The 22,691-nt window shown below is 38.6% G+C and overlaps 1 long non-coding RNA gene across 2 annotated transcripts in view; it reads left to right on the top strand.

Moving 5' to 3' along the window:
- Positions 1-22,691, top strand: part of LOC115940553 (uncharacterized) — a 162,128-nt gene continuing 139,437 nt past the window's right edge. Inside the window, exons 1-3 of one of the 2 annotated variants that reach the window (XR_014139414.1) lie at positions 1-558; positions 15,309-15,441; positions 17,951-18,074. This is a non-coding gene — a long non-coding RNA (uncharacterized LOC115940553). The remainder of the gene's footprint in view (positions 559-15,308; positions 15,442-17,950; positions 18,075-22,691) is intronic. The other variant, XR_014139415.1, reaches the window with a different exon arrangement.

Raw genomic sequence — 22,691 nt, 5'->3', positions numbered from 1 at the left:
TCAGCACAGTATTCAAAGAAATACATGAGACTGTTAACACTTTAATGTACCATAGGTTTTGTGTTAGATGCTGTCTCTCAACCATCAGCACATGAAAGGTGGGCTAGGCTAAGCTACGATGTTCAGTACGTTAGGTGTATCGGAGGCATTTTTTACTTAGAATATTTTCAACCTACCACGAGTGTATCTGGAGATAACTCCATAGTAAATCGAGGAAGATCTGTAATATGTTTTTGCATAAATGTTGGGAAATTTCTTAGAACTGGAATTGCAGTGTCAGCAGGCGGGAAAGACCTTCCTCCACTTCCAACCCCCCTACCCCCTTCCTTTCATGGCTATTACCTGTGCTTAGCTGTGCAGATGGCTACTCAGAATTAGGACTACATTTCCCAGCTTCCCTTGCAGCCAAAGCAATATAAGAGGAAGTGTCAGTCATGTGGCAGCTTCTGAGAAACTTGAGAGACAGCTGATGCATGCCTTTGTCCTTTGTTATTTATTCTTTGATGTAATTTACATGCTGCCTTGGACCAGGAGCTCCAGGGCCACACGCTTTGGATGGTGAGTAGAGAGAGAACTGGAAGGAACTAGATTTCTGAGCACTTCATAGAATATAATTGCCCTACCAGACTTGAACTGCACACCTCCAGATTTCATTTACTTGGGAGAGAAATACACTTTTAGCTTGTTTAAATCATAGTTATTTTCTTGTCTGTGTTGTGCAGTCAAACCTAATCCTAATGAATGCATAATTAAACTGACTTTTCCAGACTTAGTTTGAATCCAGCTACTCCATTCACTACACATGTGACCTTGAGCAAGTTTCTTAACTTCTGTGCCTTTGTTTTCTCATAGGGATGATGATAGAAAGGACTTCATTTTGTTGGTATGAGGAATAACTAAATGAAAACATCTGACATTTAGACTAGTGTCTGTCCAATGTAGCAAACATTCAGTAAATATAAGTTATTACCATTATTATTACCGTTATCATGCTTAATTGTCCTCTAAAGAAGATGTACTAGTTAGCCTATTAAATGTCTGAAATGTCTTTTTCCTCTTCCCTTATTAATACTGTGCATTAGCAAAGATTTTTGTCTAATAGATGAATAGTGTATTTCATTTTTATTTTAAATTGCTTTCTAAAATTATGAGGTTGTACATCTTTACATTTTTAAAAAATCCATTTATATTTATTTTCTGATGAACTTCCTTTTTGTGTCCTCTGTTCATTCTATTGGATTTTTGTTTTGTTTTGTGGTATGTCTTTTTTTAAAAAAGCAATTCAAGCATTATGGAAATTTGCCTTTTGTCTGCTATGGGTGGTGCAAATATTTTCCCTGATTTTCATTTGCTTTTTGACTTTATTTTTCTATACAAAATTTTTAAAATTTCAATATAGTAAAAATTATCTTTCTCTACCATCATAATATCTGAGCTTAATGTTATTTTATTTTATTTTATTATTTTTAAAAAAATTTATTTACTTATTTTAGAGAGAGAGTATGCACATGTATGTGAGCAGGGGTGGGAAGAGGGAGAGGGAGAGAGAGAATCCTTAAGCAGACTCCCTGCTGAGCACGGAGCCTGACAGGGAGCTCGATCTCAGGACCCTGAGATCATGACCTGAGCTGAAACCAGGAGTTGGACACTTACTGGACTGAGCCACCCTGGCACCCCTTAATGTCCCTATTTTTTTATTTATGTATGTATGTATGTATGTATGTATGTATTTATCAGAGAGTGAGAGTGAGTGAGCACAAGCAGGGGGAGCAGAGGGAGAAACAGGCTCCCTGCTGAGCAAGGAGCCTGAAACGGGACTGGATCCCAGGACCCTGGGATCATGACCTGAGTGGAAGGCAGACGCTTAACTGACTCCCTAATGTCCTTATTTTAGAAAGATCTTTCTCACTCTGGATTATAAAAACAATTCCCCCATGTTTTCTCCTAGGACTTTATAGATTGATTTATATAAGAAATATTTTCTTCATCTGGAATATAATTTGGGGTAGGCAGTGAGGTAAGATTTGAAGTAATTCTGCAGACTACTGTGTTGGAAGATGGACAAAAATGAGCCCTCTGACACATAAATCCTACATAAGTAAATTTTAGTTTACTTTGATCCACACAATAGATATATTTTAAACTAAGCATGCCAGGAGCCATCCCACTTGCAGATGTTGGGTAAGCTTGCCTCCTCAGCTTTCTCTTCCTCTTGGAGGGAAAAAAATAGGTTGTTTACAATGGCATTTTATATTTCCAGCATAAGGTCCTGCCAGGTCCAGCATAATTACTTTGCCAGGCTACCAGACTGCCTTTCACACATCACATTACCTGCTTCTCACTTCCTGGTGATGGGCACCAGGACCATCCTGCTACCTGTTCATAGGTTAGACAATAATGCCAAGACATTTGTAATACCTGTGCTAACAATGACCCATCTGTGGACATAGGCAGTCAGTAACCGCCCATGTTTTAAGGCCAAGGGGGGATTGAGCCCAGGACCTGCCACTAGGCTCCATCTTCATTTCTTTTTTTCCGGGGCTGTCGGGGGGAGGGGGTTGTCAGTTGTTATAATGGTTGAGAACACAAGCTCTAGAGTAAAACTATTTGACTGTGTACTTCCAGCTTGAGCTATGGGGACAAAAGCCAAGTTTCCTTCACTTTTTTTGTGCCAAAATGGACATTATAACATAGTGTGAGGATTAAATAAATATATTTCAAGTGCTTAAAAATTTCTTAGCAATGATCAGAAATGATCAGCAAATATTAAAAAGGCCTTTCCCAATCCAGAATATAAAAATAACTTCCCTGTTTTTTCCTAGGATTTTACAGATTCGTTTTTATAAAAAAGATGAATAACATTTATAACAAATATTATAATAAGTGTATAACAATAAAAATTAAACATTTAAAGAAAAGTATTATAACTTTATGAATAATATCATTATTACTATTATTTGAAAAATGCATTTGCTTTGAAATATTGCCTTGGTTATATACTAAATTTGCATATGCCTTTGAGTCTAGTTCTGGATTCTCTGTCCTGATTTATTCATTTAGCTTAACCACATTTGCTTTATAACATACCTTATTATCTGGTAGAATTTGCTTTATTCTTATGCTTCCTTTCAGAACATTTTTTCTGGCTAAGCATGAATTTTGATATTTATACAATAATCTTGGATTCAGCTGCTCTGATTTTAAAAATTCAATATTTTATTGGGGTTGCAACAAATTAACATATTAATTTAGAGATAATTAGCATTCTTACAATATTAACTTTTCCTATTCCAATACAAGGAATAGCTCTATGTTTATATTCAAGCTGTTTTTTAAAAAATATCTCTCAGAAGAGTTTTAAAGTTTTCTGAAAGTCTTCTTTATATATTTCTTTCATGTTCCTTGTTAAGTTTATTCCTTCCTTCCTTCCTCCGTCCCTTCCTTCCTTCTCTTCTCCTCCCACTCCCTTTTCTTCTGTTAGGGCAAATGGCACCAATTCTTTTATTGTATTTGTAATTCTTGTTTGTGTGGAAGAACTATCAGTTGTCACTTTGTAAGCCTGGATCATGTAACTGGATCAGGAAAACTCATGAAAATCTAATCTTCCTTCCCTTGTTGCAGTTATGTACAATCCCCATATGTTGCGGGGGAGCCTGGGTGGCTTGGTTGATTAAGCATCTGCCTTCCACTCAGGTCATGATCCCAGGGTCCTGGAATCGAGTCCAGCTTTGGGCTCCCTGCTTAGCGGGGAGTCTGCTTCTCCCTCTGCCTCTGCCTGCCACTCTGCCTATTTGTGCTCTCTCTCTGTCAAATAAATAAATAAAGTCTTAAAAAAAAACAAAAAACAAAACCAACAACAATCCTCATATGTCTTAGAGTCTTAGAAGAGAAACCCCTGAGGTGACAGTAGCCTGAGAGCAATTCGGGAGAGAACAAATGTGACGCAGAAAAGAGCACACCGTGAATGAAGTGACTGGGGTGACACCCAAAAACCAGGTTGATTAGGAATTGCACCAGTAAAAAATTGTTGGATATGATCAAAGTTGTACACAGGCAAATTTAAGGTGTTATATGCTTTCTATAAATACAGGGACCTTTTCTTGAAAAAAAAAAAACAAAAACAAAATCAGTAAAATTAAGACTAGTGTTTTTTTGTTTTTTTGTAAACAGAAAATTAAAGCAAACAAAATTAGAAAAGTAAAATATGGTAACATTATAGAGCTTTTTATTATTTAAAAACAAAATCCTATGTACCTATGCCAATAAAATGGAAAATGAATGGTTTTGGGAGAAAATATAAATGACTAAAACTGATTTCAGAAAAAGTAGCAAAAGAATGAAAGCTACTCAAGTCATTTTTTAGAACTAGCACAACCTAAATAAATAAATAAATAAATAAATAAATAAATAAATAAATAAATAAATAAAAACTAGATTACCCTGACACCAGAACTCATGGGTAAGGCTCGGGGACCAGATAGCCTGGCTGGTATCTTTTTAACCAACACTTACTTAGTTCTTACTCATGGCAGGTGTGGTTTCACAATTAATCCACGTAATTCTCCTACAGACCCAATGAGGGAGGGATTACTATTATCCTCATTTTACAGATGAGCAAACTGAAGAAATTCAGAGGTTAAGGAGCTTGTCTGCTCCCAATGTCACACAGGTGGCATGTGATGGCATTGAGAGGTGGCATGAAATAGTGTCTTAAAGCGTGTCCTCTAGTGCCAACGTACCCCGTTTCACATCCTGTTTCACCATGTTCTAGTTGTAGGAAGACAATTTTTAACCCTTTTGTGCTTCAGTTCTCAAATGTGTAAGACTGAGAAATGAATAAGTAATTGTATAAAGAGTTTAGAACAGTGTCTGAACATAGCAGACACCCCTTAAACATAATGCAATTATTACTGCTATTAGTACTAAAATGGGACACAGAATACATAAAAATATGTCATTCACATATATGTACAAAGTTTAATTTCCTGATACCAAAAATATCAGAAAATCCAGGAATTTAATTAAGTATACTAATGTATACTTTGGTTTTTCTTTTTTTTAAATTAAATTTATTTTTTTTAATTTAAATTTTTTTCACATACAGTGTTCTATCAGGTGTACAATATAGTGATTCAACAATTCCATATATCACCCAAGTGATATCGTAAGCTCATCACAAGTACACTCCTTAATCCCCATCACCTATTTAACCCACCCTTTACTAACCATCAGTTTGTTCTCTATAGTTAAGAGTGGTTTTTTAAAAAGATTTTATTTATTTATTTTGACAGAGAGAGAGACAGTGAGAGAGGGAACACAAGCAGGGGGGAGTGGGAGAGGGAGAAGCAGGCTTCCCACCGAGCAGGGAGCCTGATGCGGGGCTCAATCCCAGGACCCTGGGATCATGACCTGAGCCGAAGGCAGACGCTTAACGACTGAGCCACCCAGGTGCCCCTAGAGAGTGTTTCATGATTTGTCTCTCTCTCTCTTTCTTCTCCCCCCCTTTGCTCCTTTACTTTGTTTCTTAAATTCCACATATGAGTGAAATCATATGGTATTTGTCTTTCTCTAACTGGCTTATTTTGCTTAGCATTATACTCCCTAGCTCCATCCATGTTGCAAATGGCAAGATTTCAATTTTTATTATGGCTGAGTAATATCCCATTGTAGATATATACCACATCTTCTTTGTTTTTAATTTAATTTTTATTGTTATGTTTATCACCATACATTACATCATTAGTTTTTGATGTAGTGTTCCATGATTCATTGTTTGTGCATAACACCCAGTGCTCCATGCAGAACGTGCCGTCTTTAATACCCATCACCAGGCTAACCCATCCTCCCACCCTCCTCCCCTCTAGAACCCTCAGTTTGTTTTTCAGAGTCCATCGTCTCTCATGGTTCGTCTCCCCCTCCGATTTCCTCCCCTTCATTCTTCCCTTCCTGCTATCTTTTTCTTTTTTTTAAAAAACATATATTGTATTATTTGTTTCAGAGGTACAGATCTGTGATTCAACAGTCTTGCACACTTCATAGCGCTCACCATAGCACATACCCTCCCCAATGTCTATCACCCAGCCGCCCCATCCCTCCCACCCCCCCACCACTCCAGCAACCCTCAGTTTGTTTCCTGAGATTATCCATTCATCAATCAGTGGACACTTGGGCTGCTTCCATATCTTGGCTATAGGGATGCATCTATCCCTTTGAATTAGTGTTTTTGTATTTGGGTAAATACCCAGTAGTGTGATTGCTGGATCATAGGGTAGCTGAATTTTTAACTTTTTGAAAACCTCCATATGTTTTCCACAGTGGCAGCAGTGCTTTGCATTCCTACCAAAGTGCACGTGTCCTTTCTCTCCACATCCCTCGCCAACACCTGTTGTTTCTTGTGTTGTTGATTTTAGCCATTCTGACTGGTATGAGGTGGTAGCTCATTGTAGTTTTGATTTGATTTCCCTGATGATGAGTGATGATGAATATCTTCTCATGTGTTTGTTGGCCATCTATATGTCTTCATTGGAGAAATGTCTGTTCATGTCTTCTGCCCATTTTTAATTGGATTATTTATTTTGGGGGTGTTGAGTGTTTAAGTTCTTTATATATTTTGGATACTAATCCTTTACTGGATATGTCATTTACAAATATCTTCTCCTATTCTGCAGGTTGCCTTTTAGTTTTATTGATTGTTTTCTTCTCTGTGCAAATGCCTTTTGTTTTGATGTAGTCCCAGTAGTTTATTTTTGCTTTTGTTTTCCTTGCCTCAGGAGACATATCTAGAAAAAAGTTGCTTCAGCCAATGTCAAAGAAGCTACTGCCTGTGTTCTCTCCTAGGATTTTTATGGTTTCAGGTCTCACATTTAGGTCATTAATCTATTTTGAATTTATTTTTTGTGTATGATGTAAGAAAGTGGTCCAGTTTCATTCTTTTGCATGTTGCTATCCAGTTTTCCCAACACCATTTGTTGTTTTTTTCCCAATGGATGTTCTTTCCTGCTCTGTTGAAGATTAGTTGACCATATAGTTGTGGGTTCATTTCTGGGTTTTTTAATTCTGTTCCATTGATCTATGTGCCTATTTTGTGCCAGTACTGTGCAGTTTAGATTACTATAGATTTGTAGTATAACTTGAAGTCTGGAATTGTGATGCCTCCAGCTTTTCTTTTCTTTTTCAAAATTGCTTTGGCTATTCAGGGTCTTTTGTGGTTCCATACGAATTTTGGGATTGTTTGTTCTAGTTCTGTGAAAAATGCTATTGGTATTTTGTTAGGGGTTGCATTAAATGTGTAGATTGCTTTGGGTAGTATGGACATTTTAACAATATTTGTTCTTTCAATCCATCAGCATGGAATGTCTTTACATTTCTTTGTATCATCTTTGTTTCTTTCATCTTTTTTTATAGTTTTCAGAGTATAGGTCTTCACCTCTTTGATTAGGTTTATCCTTAGATACCTTATTTTTGGTGCAATTGTAAATGGGATTGTTTTCTTAATTTCTCTTTCTGCTGCTTCATTATTAATGTATAAAAATGCAACAGTTTTCTGTATATTGATTTTGTATCCTGTGACTTTTACTGAATTCATTTATCAATTCTAACAGTTTTTTGGTGGAGCTTGTCAGGTTTTCTGTATAGAGTATTATGTCATCTGCAAATAGTAAAAGTTTTACTTCTTTCTTACCAATTTGGGTGCCTTTTATTTCTTTTTGTTTTCTGATTGCTGTGGCTAGGACTTCCAGTACTATGTTGAATAAAACTGGTGAGAGTGGACATCTTTATCTTGTTCCTGACCTTAGGGGAAAAGCTCTCAGTTTTACCCCATTAAGGATGATTTTAGCTATGACCTGATCATAGAAGGCCTTTATTATGTTGAGGTATGTTCCCTCTAAACCTACTTTGTTGAGGTTTTTTTATCATGAATGGAAGATGTACTTTGTCAAATGCTTTTTCTGCATCTATTGAAATGGTCATATGGTTCTTATCCTTTCTCATATCACATTGATTGATTTGTGACTGTTGAACCACTCTTGCAACCCAGGAATAAATCCCACTTGATCGTGAACAATTTTTTATTTTTTATTTATTTTATTTATTTTTTAAATGATTTTATTTATTCATTTGACAGAGAGAGAGAGAGAGAGTGCACAAGTATGCAGAGTGGCAGGCAGAGGGAGAGAGAGAAGCAGGCTTTCCGCTGAGCAGGGAGTGGGATGCGGGGCTCGATCCCAGGACCCCAGGATCATGACCTGAGCTGAAGGCAGCCGCTTAACCGACTGAGCCACCCAGGTGCCCCCTGTGAACAATTTTTTAAATGAATTGTTGGATTCAGTATGCTAGTATTTTGTTGAGGATTTTTGCATCTATGTTCATCAGGGATATTAGCCTGTAGTTCTTTTTTTTTAAGTGGTGTTTTGGTCTCAGGGTAATGTTGGTGTCATAGAATGAATTTGGAAGTTTTCCTTCCTTTTCTATTTTTTGGAATAGTTTGAGAAGAATAAGTACTAACTCTTCTTTAAATGTTTGGTAGAAATCACCTGTGATGCCATCTGGTCCTGACTTTTGTTGGGAGTTTTTTGATTACTGATTCTTTTTTTTTTTGCTGGTTATCAGTCTGTTCAAATTTTCAATTTCTTTCTGTTTGGTAGTTTATATGTTTCTAGGAACTTACTAATTTCTTCTAGGTTGTCCAATTTGTTGGTATATAGTTTTTCATAATATTCTCTTTATATTTGTGAGGTTTTGATGTTATTTCTCCTCTCTCATTTGTTATTTAATTTATTTGAGTCCTTTCTCTTCTTTTCTTGATGAGTCTGACTAGAGATTTATCAATTTTTTAAAATATTTTATCTATTCATTTGAGAGAAGAGAGCACAAGCAGCGGGGAGGGACAGAGGGAGAAGCAGACTCCCCACCAAGCAGGGAGCCCGATGTGGGACTCCATTCCAGGACCCTGGGATCATGACCCAAGCCAAAGGCAGATGCTTAACCCTTCAGGGGCACCCAGGCACCCGAGATTTACCAATTTTATTGACAATTTTATTGACTTTATTGAACCAGAGCCAGCTCCTGGTTTCATTGATCTGTTCAACTGATTTTTATATCATTTTATATCAGTTTCTGTATCATTTATTTCTGCTCTAATCTTTATTATTTCTTTCCTTCTGCTGACTTTAGGCTTCATTTGTTGTTATTTTAAAAGCTCTTTAGGGCACCTGGGTGGCTCAGTTGGTTAAGCGACTGCCTTCGGCTCAGGTCATGATCCTGGAGTCCCGGGATCGAGTCCCGCATCAGGCTCCCTGCTTGGCAGGGAGTCTGCTTCTCCCTCTCCCACTCCCCGTTTGTGTTCCCTCTCTCGCTGTGTCTTTCTCTGTCAAATAAATAAATAAAAATCTTTAAAAAAAAAAAAATAAATAAAAGCTCTTTAGATGTAAGGTCAGGTTGTTTATTTGAGATTTTTCTTGCTTCTTGAGGTACACCTGTATTGCTGTATACTTCCCTCTTACAACCATTTTTGCTGCATTCCAGAGGTTTTGGACTACTGTGTTTTCATTTTAATTTGTTTCCATATACTTTTTTATTTCTTCTTTTATTTCCTAGTTGATCCATTCAGTGTTTAGTAACATGTTATTTAACCGCCATGTGTTTGTGGTCTTTTCAGATTTTTTTCTTGTGTATGACTTCAAGCTTCTTAAATTTGTTGAGGTTTGTTTTGTGATCTATTCTGGAGAATGTTCTGTGTGCACTTTAAAAGAATGTGTATTCTGCTCTTTTAGGATGGAATGTTATGTATATATCTGTTAAATCCTTCTGGTCCAGTGTGTCAAAGCCATTGTTTTCTTGTTGATTTTCTGCTTAGATGATCTGTCCATTGATATAAGTGGTTTGTTAAAGTCCCCTGCTATTTGCATTATTATTGATTAGTTCCTTTATGTTTGTTATTAATTGTTTTGTGTATTTGGGTGCTCCCACACTGGGTGCATAAATATTTACAATTGCTATATCTTCTTGTTGGATTGTTCCTTTATTATTATACAGTTTCCTTCTTTGTCTCTTTGTTTAAAAGTCTATTGTCCAATATAAGTAGAGCCTTTGGTTTTTCTTTAATGTTTTAAACAGTATTGGAAGTCAGGAATTGTTCCTAATGGATAAATCATTCATGAAGAAAAGCTGCTGAAAATTTCAGCAATGTTTGTAATATTTTCAAGTGCAATGAATTTGAGAACCTTTTAGATATTGACTTAAAAACTTGTAATCCCAGTTTTATACAAATAAATATTTGAGAAGTTTTACATTATCTAATATCAAATGGCAGTTTTGAGGTAGTTTTTTAAAAAATCATGCCTTAAGGTATTATAACAATTTTGCCAATAAAGTTACAAAATTAAATCTTGGAAAAAACAAGTGACCTAATTTTTTGATCAAACAATTTCTGAAAGATTTTCACTTTAACGAAAAATAAATACAAAACAAGATCACATGTATGATATACAAATTGAGTTTCTCTCTTAAAACAAGTTTGTTTGGAAAATAATATGAAAACTTCTTTAAGAATGAAACAGTCTTATCACATGACCCAGCAACTCTACTTCTAGAACTCTACCCAAAATAATAACTATACATGTTCACACAAATAAAAAAAGGCATCATTCTAAATTATAAATATAAATGCAAACTGAACTCAGAACAATAATGGAATAATCCACCATGGCCAAGTTGAGTTTTACCTAGGAATACAAGGATGTTTTATTCATCACTTTAATATATCTGATAAGAATATATGTATATTGTAATCATCTCAGTAGATCATTGCAACACTATTTCTAAACTAAAAAACAAACAAATGAACAGAATCACAAATAAACCCTAGACACATAGGAATAGCAAATTCTTCCTAAATATGGCAAGGATATTCTATATCAAATAAGCAGCCAACATCATACTCCATGGTAAATCAGCTGGCTTGGGGGGGGGGTCGGTCTCAATTCTCTGAACATAAGAATCACCTGGGGAACTTTTTTTTTTACCTCCTTTCTTTCTTTTTTTTTTATTATGTTGTGTTAGTCACCATACAGTACATCATTAGTTTTTAATGTAGTGTTCCATGATTCATTGTTTGCATATAACACCCAGTGCTCCATGCAATACATGCCCTCCTTAATACCCATCACAGGGCTAACCCATGCCCCCACCCCTCTCCCCTCCAAAACCCTCAGTTTGTTTCCCGGAGTCCATAGTCTCTCATGGTTCCTTTCCCCCGCTTCATTTTTCCCTTCCTTCTCCTAATTTCCTCCATGCTATTCCTTATGTTCCACAAATAAGTGAAACCATGTGATAATTGACTTTCTCTACTTGACTTATTTCACTTAGCATAATCTCTTCCAATTCTGTCCATGTTGATGCAAAAGTTGGGTATTCATCCTTTCTGATGGCTGAGTAATATCCCATTGTATATATAGACCACATCTTCATTGTCCATTTGTCTGTTGAAGGGCATCTCGGCCCTTTCCACAGTTTGGCTATCGTGGGCATTGCTGCTATGAACATTGGGGTGCATGTGCCCCTTCTTTTCACTACATCTGTATCTTTGAGGTAAATACCCAGTAGTGCAATCAAGTCAAAAAATGGGCAGAAGACATGAACAGACACTTCTCAAAAGAAGACATACAAATGGCTAACAGACACATGAAAAAATGTTCATCATCATTAGCCATCAGGGAAATTCAAATCAAAATCACACTGAGATACCACCTTACACCAGTTAGAATGGCAAAAATTGACAAGGCCTGAAAGAACAAATGTTGGAGAGGATGTGGAGAAAGGGGAACCCTCTTACACTGTTGGTGGGAATGCAAGTTGGTACAGCCACTTTGGAAAACAGTGTGGAGGTTCCTCAAAAAGTTAAATATAGAGCTACCCTATGACTCAGCAATTGCACTACTGGGTATTTACCTGGGGAGCTTTTAAGACCTTCTGATGCCCAAGACCTTTCCTGACCAATAAAATCAAAATCTCAGAGGGTTGGGACCCCAGCAACAAAACAGAGAATAACTGGTGTACAAGAAAGCTAATTAAAATCAAGAACTAAAGTAGGATGCATATCATGACCATTTTTATGTAACATTATTTTGGAGGTTATGGTGCATACTCTAAAACATGAAACAAATATGAGATTAAAAATATTGGCCAGGTAGAGATAAAAAATCATCATTCATAAGCAATATGATTATATACTTGGAAAATCCCAGGAGAATGAACTGAAACATTTGAAGAATTTTTTTTTTTTAAAGATTTTATTTATTTATTTGAGAGAGAGAGAATGAGAGAGAACACATGAGAGGGGGGAGGGTCAGAGGGAGAAGCAGACTCCCCGCCGAGCAGGGAGCCCGATGCGGGACTCGATCCAGGGACTCCAGGATCATGACCTGAGCCGAAGGCAGTTGCTTAACCAACTGAGCCACCCAGGCGCCCCACATTTGAAGAATTTTTAAGAGAATTTACTTGTCTACAAAGGCAGCTTTCCTGTGTATCAACAACAAGTTAGAAGATGTAATGATAAAGATTTCATTTAGATTATTAACAAAGAGAAAATAGAACTGACAAAAAAATATGTGGAATCTAGATAAAGGATATAATAAAATTTAGTTTAGAGAATATAGCCTAGATCTGTGGTTTTCAGACTGCCGTTTTTGGAGTTTCAGGACAAAGTTGACCTGGTATGCAATGAAGAGAACAAAGGGGTCTGAATAAAAGGACCATAGGACCCCAACTCTTGCTTTAATTGAAACAGCTCAATTTTTCTTGTTTTCAGTGTTGACTTTCTGCATTAGATTTTACTTGAAGCAAGGTTTTTGCTATTAACAACAACAACTAAGTGTTTGACAACCTCTCACCTCGATGAAATGCTCTTTAAGAACATCCACTTCTGGGGTGCCTGGGTGGCTCAGTGAGTCTTAACTTCAGCTCAGATCATGATCCTGGAGTCCTGGGATTGAGCCCCTTGTTGGGATCCCTGCTCAGCAGTGAGTCTGCTTCTCCTTCTCCCTCTGTCCCTTCCCCCACTTGTGTTCTCCCTCTCTAATAAATAAATAAAATCTTAAAAAAAAGAACATCCGGTTCCTTTTGTCCATTCATTTGTTTGTTCAGTCACTGGTTCTGTGTTTATTTAGTTCCCACAATATAAAAAAATTACCAGCATTTGTTGAGCACCTATAGGATTTTCTACTGTGTAAGAGGTTTTATGTACTTTATTAATCTTTGCAAAAACCATATGAGGAAGGTATTATCCCCATTTATTTACAGACAAGGAATAACATTCAAGGGAAGGAACTTACCCAAGCTCTCACACATGGTGAGAGCTACAGCCATAATTTGAAAGTATTTCAGCTTGACTTCAGAGCTCCTTTTCTTTTGGCAACATATCAGACCACTTCTTAGCATGTGGAAGACAGTGATGGCATTGCAGATCATGATAATGATGGTGTTGATGATGTTCATGGCCCACTGGCATTTTGATGAGGTTGTTGATGTGTGTTTGAAGATACGGAAAAGGAAATGAAGGAGATGTTGATGCTGGTGAGAGGTATAGGGGATGTGTATAATTTTGGTAGTAGAGGTGGAGCTGTTCTCTGTGATGACTCATCCTTCTGCCAGGGGAGATGGAATGACAGGGGCCAGAATTTGCCTGGACGTCCTGGGTCAAATACCTTCTGTCAAGAGGAGAAGGCCTGACTTTTGGGTCTGGAGAATAGATAACACATTTGAGGCAACCAAGGGAGTAGTTTTAAGGAACAGGAGATGTGGGGGAGGAGACTCAGATTGAAACTCAGTCCCCAGCAAGGACTGCTTGGGTGGAGCTGGAGGCATGCCTAGCAACATTTGCTCCACCTAGGGCAGTTCTAGAACTACTATGCTCTTACATCTATTGCACATGTGCCAATAGACCTTCCCCCGTGCATAGTGGAAGGAATGGTAGCAGATGGTATAAAAGACCATTCTGGGGCACCTGGGTGGCTCAGTCGGTTAAGTGTCTGCCTCCAGCTCAGGTCATGATCTTGGGGTCCTGGGATCAAGTTCTGCATCTGGCTCCCTGCTCAGGGAGGCTCCCTCTCCCTCTGCCCCCCACCCATGCTCTCTCCCTCTCTCAAATAAATAAATAAAATCTTAAAAAAAAAAAAACCATTCTGATCACTGATTGTATAGTCAGAAATCTTGAAATTAGGCAAGATATCCGGGGCCTCATTATTTTAAAATAAACTATCTGCCTCAATTCTAGATTCCTAGAACTGAGCAAATAAACTCTAGTTTGTAGTAGCTCTACCAATACAAAGGACCCCCCCACCCCCGCAGTATCCTAAGATCCTGCTTAAAGCAGCAAGTCGTCTCTGTCTTATTGATAATATGACACAGAAGAATTTATGGAACATGTTTTCTGATGAAATAACAATATGGAATAGAAAACATGATGTCATAGACTCTATGAAATAAAATTCTTATTTTTAATGAGAGCTGTCACCATTTTATATCTGCATGAAGTTGAAATAAACGCTATGAACAACTATAAGTAAGAACTAACAACTGAGAGTGTGAAGAATCAGACATACCAGATGAGTTAGTTGTGTCCCAAGCAAAATGTCCTAATTTCAAAATTATTCATGTATTCAGAGCAACAGAACAAATGTTCATTTTACTTAAGAGGTAGTGGTTCTTTCTACCCAAGTAAAAACACAGCACATACACCCAAATTCTGGACTGAAAATAGAAGATTATTAGCATTATAATTTATGTAAATGCCTACTCTATTCATGTTAAAGTAATTGGTATCTCTCAGTCATATGCTAATTATTACATAAATAGATTATAAATAATCATGGGCGAAGATTTCATTTTTTAAGCTGAAACCCTACGTATTTAAAGGGTCTATTGCTTTATTGTATAAAAAACATGGAAAGACTAACACTGTACGTTAACTCTACTGGATTTAAAATTTAAAAATGAACAAAAAACATGAAAAGAATGACTCATGTGTTTCAATGATTTAAAAATAAAAATTCTGTTTGGTGTTCTAAAAATTATATTTGTTAAGGTTTGGTAGGTATAAGATATACTTAAGGTCGAGAGCAATAATTCCTAATCTTACTGGAACTTACTGAATGTGTTTGTCTTGGTGGCAGTCTCAGGGAGGAAGAATGGGTATAAATTTCTCAAACTGAGTGCATCAAAATCACCTGGAAATCTTGTTAAACACAGACTGCTAGGAGTTCCTGAGTCAGGGGCTGGGCCCGATGATTTGCATTTCTAACAAGTTCCAGGTGATGCTGATGCAGTTGGTCCCAGTACCACACTTGGAGAATCAGTGCTTTTAAGGATGGAGGTGGAGGTGGGCCGGGAGGACTGGAGGAGTGACTCAACGTGACAGCTTTTTAGGCTAATTTTTCCCTGCCGGTAAGTAGATGCAGCATGTTTGGAGGCCTGTCCTGTGTCAGAGGCCTTACATTTGCTTCTGCTGGTTGCTCTAGGGGCCTTGCCAACCAGGAACTTTGTCTATGCTTATTTATTCGTTTGTTGTTTACTTGATCTGACCTGACCTGAGCCAGTGGAGGACCCGTGTTTATGAATTCCGAGAGCCTTTTGGTCCTTAATCCAAAACCAGACCAAGATAGGCAAGTTTCTCTGCAGTCTTCCTTTGCCAGTGGACAGTATTTTTTCTAATTCCCTCTTTCCACTGACGGACATCTTCAACGTGCTTTAGGCGGCATGCATGTGTTTGGTATGGTTAGTTTCTGCTTTTTAGGACTTCTTTTATTCCACTTTCTTTGGGTTTCATTTGCAGTTCTTTATCTAATTTTTTAATATGAGTGCTTAGATTATTGATTTTTTTACCTTCTTTTCGAATACAGACATTTAAGTTCTAACTTTCTACCTGGAGTGAGCTCAAGACTTAGTCTTCCTTTCCCAAAATGGCTATTAAAACCCATACCCATTGTCTGGGGAGACCAGCCAACACCATAGGGTAGCCAAAGCTGTTAGGGCTTGCTGACCACCCTGGCCTTCAGCTTCTTTGTTGTTTTCACTCCCGGGGAATTCCTTCTGTTTCTCACTAGCTCGGATTTGTATTGACAAGTCTGCTTGTTATACTTCATAAATAATTTCTAGTTGTTCTGCAGTAAGAGGCTTTCCAAGGTCTCTTTTCTGTCCTATTGCTAGAAATAGAAGTCTAGAGTTAGCAGCACGACAGATTGTGAGAATTAGATAATACCTATAAAACTCTTAGCACCATTATTATTAGTATACGTACATCTCAGTGAATTACCAGTGGCAGAGGTAAGAGATAGATTGCTACAGGAAGCAAATCCTGCCAGGAGAAAGAGTGATAGAAATAGGAGAGATGGTGGTAAATTCATATTTTAACAAGATTTTGATAAAGAATTGAGGATCTACATTGGATGCTTCCTGATTAGACCCAGAAAACTGACCCGAACAAGAGAAGGTTCTTATACAGGGGGAGAGATCATGGAATCAAGTGCAGGGCTACCATGTACAGCCCCTGGGACTCTTCAGGCACAACGCCAGGGACACCAGTTGTCACAGTGGTTGAGATCAGGCTGAAGACCCATTCCTCCAAGGTATGCATTTTGGCAAAGTTAAAAAGGAAGCAAGGATGTAGAAACAAGTTAGACGTTTTTTTAAGGCAGTAATTGGGAGTGTCTTGCTGGCTCACAGGTGCACACTATTAAAAAAATTAATAGCTGAGAAGGAATGCTTAGTGTAACTGTTGCCTTCTGATATTGCTCGCTCACGCGCGTACTCTCTCTCTCTCTGAAAGCCCTGGGATTCCTCCAATGATCATGTGGGTAAAATCAAGTTGTATTTCATTCCTCAAAGCTATTTGAAGCTGAAGAGTTAAGTACTGGATAGACTCTCCTCAGCTCCCCTCTTTTTTTTTTTTTTTCCTGGATGGTATTTTCCCCTCTCTCCTCTTTTTCTCTCACCTCTTGTCCTCTGTCTTGGGATGGCTTACTCTCTTGTCTCCAGCAGTGAACACCAGCCATTTCCCATGCTGTGCCACATCATACAGCAGACAGCTCTTTTTAGAATAGACCCAGAATCTGGTTGGGATTCAAGATGGAGGCCAAGGTCCTTGGGAGGGCTGGTGGGAGCTAGGCAGGTGTTCACCTTTAGACCTGAGGTGTCAGGCAAATGATTAAGACAGTGTTAGCGCAACTGGGAACAGGTGGGGCCTGTTTACCTTAACCACATGGAGGCCAGTTATCAGAACAGGGGCCCAAACAAAGTCAGAACCAGTCAGGAAGCCTAGGACAGAAGGACAAGCTCAGGTTAGCTGGCACTGTGGTTCCCCTGCACTTGGGCTTTGAGTCACCTAGGAGAATGTATGTCTTTCTCTCCCACACATTCAACTTCAAAGTGAAGGGTTTCCAAAACGTAACAGTCTTTCCTCAAAATCAGAGAAGACCTAAATATCACCAGGCCATTTCTGAAGTAGGCAAGAGGAGAACCACATGTTCCAATTCCAATGGGCCTTTGCTAAGGGTCAGGTAAGACAAACAGTAAAAGGTGGATGTGATGTGCTTTAAGATGCTGGAACCAGCCTGGGCTGCCCAGATTACTTTGTGGGTATATTTTTCTGTGGAGGAGGGAGAAGAGCCAGTGGGTAGTCATCTGGGGATCCAAGCTTGGGGCTCCACATGGCCTTGTAAACATGGAGACCAAGTCAGGCTACACCCCACAAAGTAGCATGGCCATCTTATGACTTACTGTGGACACCAGGGATGCTGTCTTGGGTAAACTTGGGTGAAGAGGCAAATAAAAGAGCCTCTTAACATACTTATCCAAATACTGCATTTTGATTACTTTTTCAGGAGTTAATGGGAATCTGAGAAAGGGAATGGGGTAGGTGCTGGGGTCCTCAGTAATTCTGTTCCAATCATTTCAGGTCATAATGGGTAGTACATTGATTGCAGGAGGGACGGAGAGAGAAGGAAACAACATGTAGACACATCCACCCAGGATCCTGATCAACACTGAGTGGGAAAGGAGGCTTTTAAATGATGAGGAAGGTATGTGGGATCTCAAGATCACGTCCATCAATAAAACAGTTGTTGCAAATGAGCTGTATTGTTAAGCTACACACAGAGCAATTAACATTAGAGCATTTTACAAAGTGAGCCATATATGATGCTGTATTTGCTCACCATAACTGCCATTTAGGAAGCCTTTACTGTGAATTCAACTCTTCATGCAAATTATTCTCACCACCTCTCTATGGAGAAGACCATTGTTATTTTCCCTAATTTTTTATAGATGAAACTGAGGCCCCAGAAGGGCAAATAACTTGTCCAGGGTCACACTCAGCTGGTGGTCTGAGCTGGAACTCTAACCCGGTTCTGAGTTTACCATCCAAGTTTTTAACCATGATGTGAAACTATCTCACAGTGGACCTGGTAGGTGAGGACCAAGAGCTGCATTTCAGGACAGGATATTTTGGTTTCTATTAGGTTGAACTATATGAAATTGCTGATATTTTATCATTTATGACTTATAAAAGTGATGTCCTATGTTCCAACCTAGTAGAGACTAAGGGGGAGGTGTTGGGACAAAGATACAGGGTGCTGATAGTAAAGAATACCTCAATAGATGTCTTATGGTGAGACTCTGAGATGGTAGAGGACAAAGTCCTAGAGAGATCAGGTAAGATCTCCAGCCCACATACCCTACTGGGGGAGCAGCTCATGCAGAGGAAGGGGAAGAGCTGTACCTTCAGGGAATTTTACATAGTTGGACTTGATTAGACCACTGGCCTTTGATTGGGGAGTGAGGGAGGATTGTGGGGGAATATCACAAAGTGCCCGAAAATATTAGAGGCTTTTGTCCTTCAGAGCTGCATTTAATTATTTTAAGCACCGAAGTGACACAGTCACATTTCTGCTTAGAAGACCCTCACTGTATGCATGTACAGGCTGGATTAGAAGGGCATGCCCACCCAGGGGAGAGGTTAGGAGAAATCCAGACAGGACATGATGCACATCTGGCCTAAGTCGCAGAGCAGAAAAATGCAAGAGTGATTTGGGCCTATTTAGAAAGTAGAATTGACAAGCCTTGGTGACTGATTTGGAAGCAGGGGGCATTCTACAAAGGACAAACGTGTTTGGAATTTACAAATAGATTCTCAGCCTTAACCAGTTATAAACTTCCTGAACAAGGAAGAATTAATCTTCTAAAATAAAGAGCCCCAGACCACAAAGAATTATGCCTTCTTTTTAAGAAAGATGATAACAAGGGAGGAATCTTGCAACCTGGAGATCAGTCATAGGGGATGTCTCCCAACTTGTGACAAGACCAACGTTCTGTGGTATGTGCTGAGCTAACATACTGGCCAGTATCCATTTGGACTGATGACTGCTGTATTTCAAGTGTTGTCAAACATTTTGATCACTCCTACTTTTTTACCAAGGGACAAACCAACTAACCTATTTTATTGGTGTGAGAAGTGCTGTAGAAGATACTTATGCTCTGAATCCTTAGTTACTCATTGGAAAATAGATTTTTTGAACATCTCTAAATCCTTGAGAGGAAAGGAAGTTGAGACCCCATAATCAGAAGTCTAGGATTTGCTCAATGGTATTGAATGTCCAGGGAAAAAGAGGGAAGTCGAGGAACACCTTGGGCAGGGTGTTAGTGTTTATTTGGTTATTGGAGGAGAAGGCAGGTATAACTCTGCTAGAAGCAGCCTGGATCTCAAAGTGCCTATCTCATTTGCTTTCAGCCTTCTGTCATTTTGGACTGTTGCAAATTGTTCGCATTCTTGGAACCTTGTGATAGTGTGTACAGTATGACAGCCTCCCCACAACAAGTGGCAAGAGGTGTTAGGAACAGATTTGTCCCACTAACTACCAATATAGTGAAATATTTAAAAAAATAATTCTATAATACTAAAAGGAAAGTTCTGGGACTTTTCTTGGGGTTGAAGTTAAGTCAAAACTCAACCTTTCAAAAGGAACTTTGTCTTTTTTTTTTTTTTTAGTAAACGGACTAAGCCACCCAGCCTTTCTCCATTGGAAAGTGAGTTAAAAGGAGGCTGTGCTAATATTAGGCATGCCCTTTGGCCAGTTAGTAAAGCAAATTTCTAAAGAGTAGGCCACAAAAAAAGTTATGCCTGGAAATCTTTATTTCTCTTCCCCATATGGTCTATATAGTTGAATAAAGATTTTCAGAGGGCTTGAAAATATGAAGACTTTTAAATCAACTCTCCCAAGCAGCCTAGTGAAAAGGTTTCCAAGGAGGGGAAGACAGATGCATTAATCAATAGCTTTCAAAGTAGCAAGGCTTTCAGGGATAATTTTGAAAGACGTCTGTCACCAATGGTGAAGTGTTTAGGAGGAGGAAACAATATAAACTGCAAAACTAAATCATTCCAAAGATCTGTATGTTAGAAATGCCTCATGGTCCTATGTCCTGTACAAAACCACATGTCCACAAAATGACAGAATTTCAACTGCTATGGTTTTCAAATTTTACTGTCTCTTTGTCTTGCTCTGTTCTTTACTTCTTGGTCTCTGCATTTCTGGAGATGTAGTTGTGTTTCACATAGAGATAACCATGGAGTCTTCAGATGAGGCCAGTAATGGACTTGGGCAAGGACTGGCATTCATGGGAGACTGAATATTCCTGCAGTAGAATTTGGTGAAACCTGGAACTGGGGCAGAGTGAAGCCAGAGGACTGCCTTGGGCTCCAGGATAGCTCAACACTGCACCCATCTTCATGGATCATGTCTAGACCACATGGTCTCCAGGAGTGTAGTTCCAATGACAATCAAAGTATGAATAGGTTAAAATGGGACATAGTGTGGTCATCCCTTACTAGGATCTTGTGTTCCCTAAATCAGAAGTTGGAGAATAACTAATGCCCCAGACAGGAAATGTATTTTCTCTGATGCAAATGTAGGACACCCACATCTCCCTTCAGCCTTTGCTGTTTCAGGAGGCCCTTCTCTGGAGACAGGGACAGACAATCTAAAGTCACTAAAAATGTATGCTTTTTCCTTAAAATAATGGAATAAGGGGTTATTGAGTGTACATGAAAAACCATCTTTCAAAGACATGGTAGACTAAAATAGGTTTTGTGTACTGGTCTGGTAAACCAACCATTAGAAATAACGTTCTTTTTGTGAGGGATTGCTTTCCAGGTTACAAACAACATAACTAGGAACCCAACACCCTTAAAAGTTAAAGGATTTTCTGAGTGACACGTAGTAGAAATCTATCAGATGATAATATTAAGCATTCTGTGGCAGAGACTTATTGTCTTCCAAATTTGGTAGTAATCCAAGTTTTAGCTGAGCACAGGGTCTCTCAAAGTAGAGATTCCTTTTCTGAGCCTTGCAGATAGGTATGACTGGTGACTGATGGGCTAATAAGATGATGGCATTAGTGCTGTTTTATGTGTGTGCAGTATGTATTATGGGGAATTTGGATGTAAGGGCCTTTGTTTCTTTTTGTTCTTTCATCTTGCTGCTTGGAATGCACATACTACCATCTTGGTTCATGGGGTCAAGGCCACTGATAACAGTGTAACCAGATAGAAGAAGCCTGGCTCCCTAGCACCATGAAGCCCCAAATCCTGATCTTCCTTCAGGGATGTGTATGGAAGAGAGATAAACTGCAATGCTGTTTAAGCTATTGTTATTTGGGGGCTTTCTGTCACTTGCAACTCAACCTAATTCTAACTAAAAACATTTATTATCCTATCATTTTACATAGTGACATACTTGATACTACCATTTTAGTATTAACTCAGTACCTAGAATAAGTTGCTTTTGTAAATGAGCCTTGAAATCATGCATATTCTCTCTTTAGTATAAAGCAGGTCAGGTTTATAGGTAAAGTTTTCATAACTAAGGTTTTTAGTGAAGTCTTTGATTAGCATGCAGCTATAACACTAATATTTTTCTTATCAATTGCTTCCAATTGCCAGTAAGCCTGGGAAAAAATCAGTTATGCAAGTGGATCAATTCCTTTGAACTCCTCCCCAACATCTATGTCAAGAAAAATATGAGGTCTTTGTTTTTTTTCCCCCTTGACTCTTTTTTTTTTAATTTTATTATGTTATGTTAGTCACCATACAATACATCATTAGTTTTTTTTTTTTAAGATTTTATTTATTTATTTGACAGAGAGAGAGACAGCAAGAGCAGGAACACAAGCAGGGGGAGTGGGAGAGGGAGAAGCAGGCTTCCCACGGAGCAGGGAGCCTGATGCGGGGCTCGATCCCAGGACCCCAGGATCACAACCCCAGCCAAAGACAGATGCTTAATGACTGAGCCACCCAGGTGCCCCACATCATTAGTTTTTGATGTAGTGATCCACGATTCATTGTTTTCATATAATACCCAGTGCTCCATGCAGTACTGCCCTCCTTAATACCCATCACCAGGCTAACCCATCCCCCCACCCCTTCCGCTCTAAAACCCTCAGTTTGTTTCTCAGAATCCATAGTCTCCCATGGTTCATCTCCCCCTCTGATTCTCCCCCCTTCATTTTTCTCTTCCTTCTCCTAATGTCCTCCATGCTATTCCTTATGTTCCACAAATAAATGAAACCATATGATAATTGACTTTCTTGGCTTGACTTACTTCACAGCATAATCTCCTCCAGTCCCATCCATGTTGATGTAAAAG

The sequence above is a fragment of the Leptonychotes weddellii genome, chromosome 12 (assembly GCF_054177405.1).
Source record: "Leptonychotes weddellii isolate Sample4059 chromosome 12, ASM5417740v2, whole genome shotgun sequence".
Taxonomy (NCBI): domain Eukaryota; kingdom Metazoa; phylum Chordata; class Mammalia; order Carnivora; family Phocidae; genus Leptonychotes; species Leptonychotes weddellii.
The sequence above is the reverse complement of the archived record's forward strand: the minus strand, read 5'-3'. Positions and strand labels throughout refer to the sequence as shown.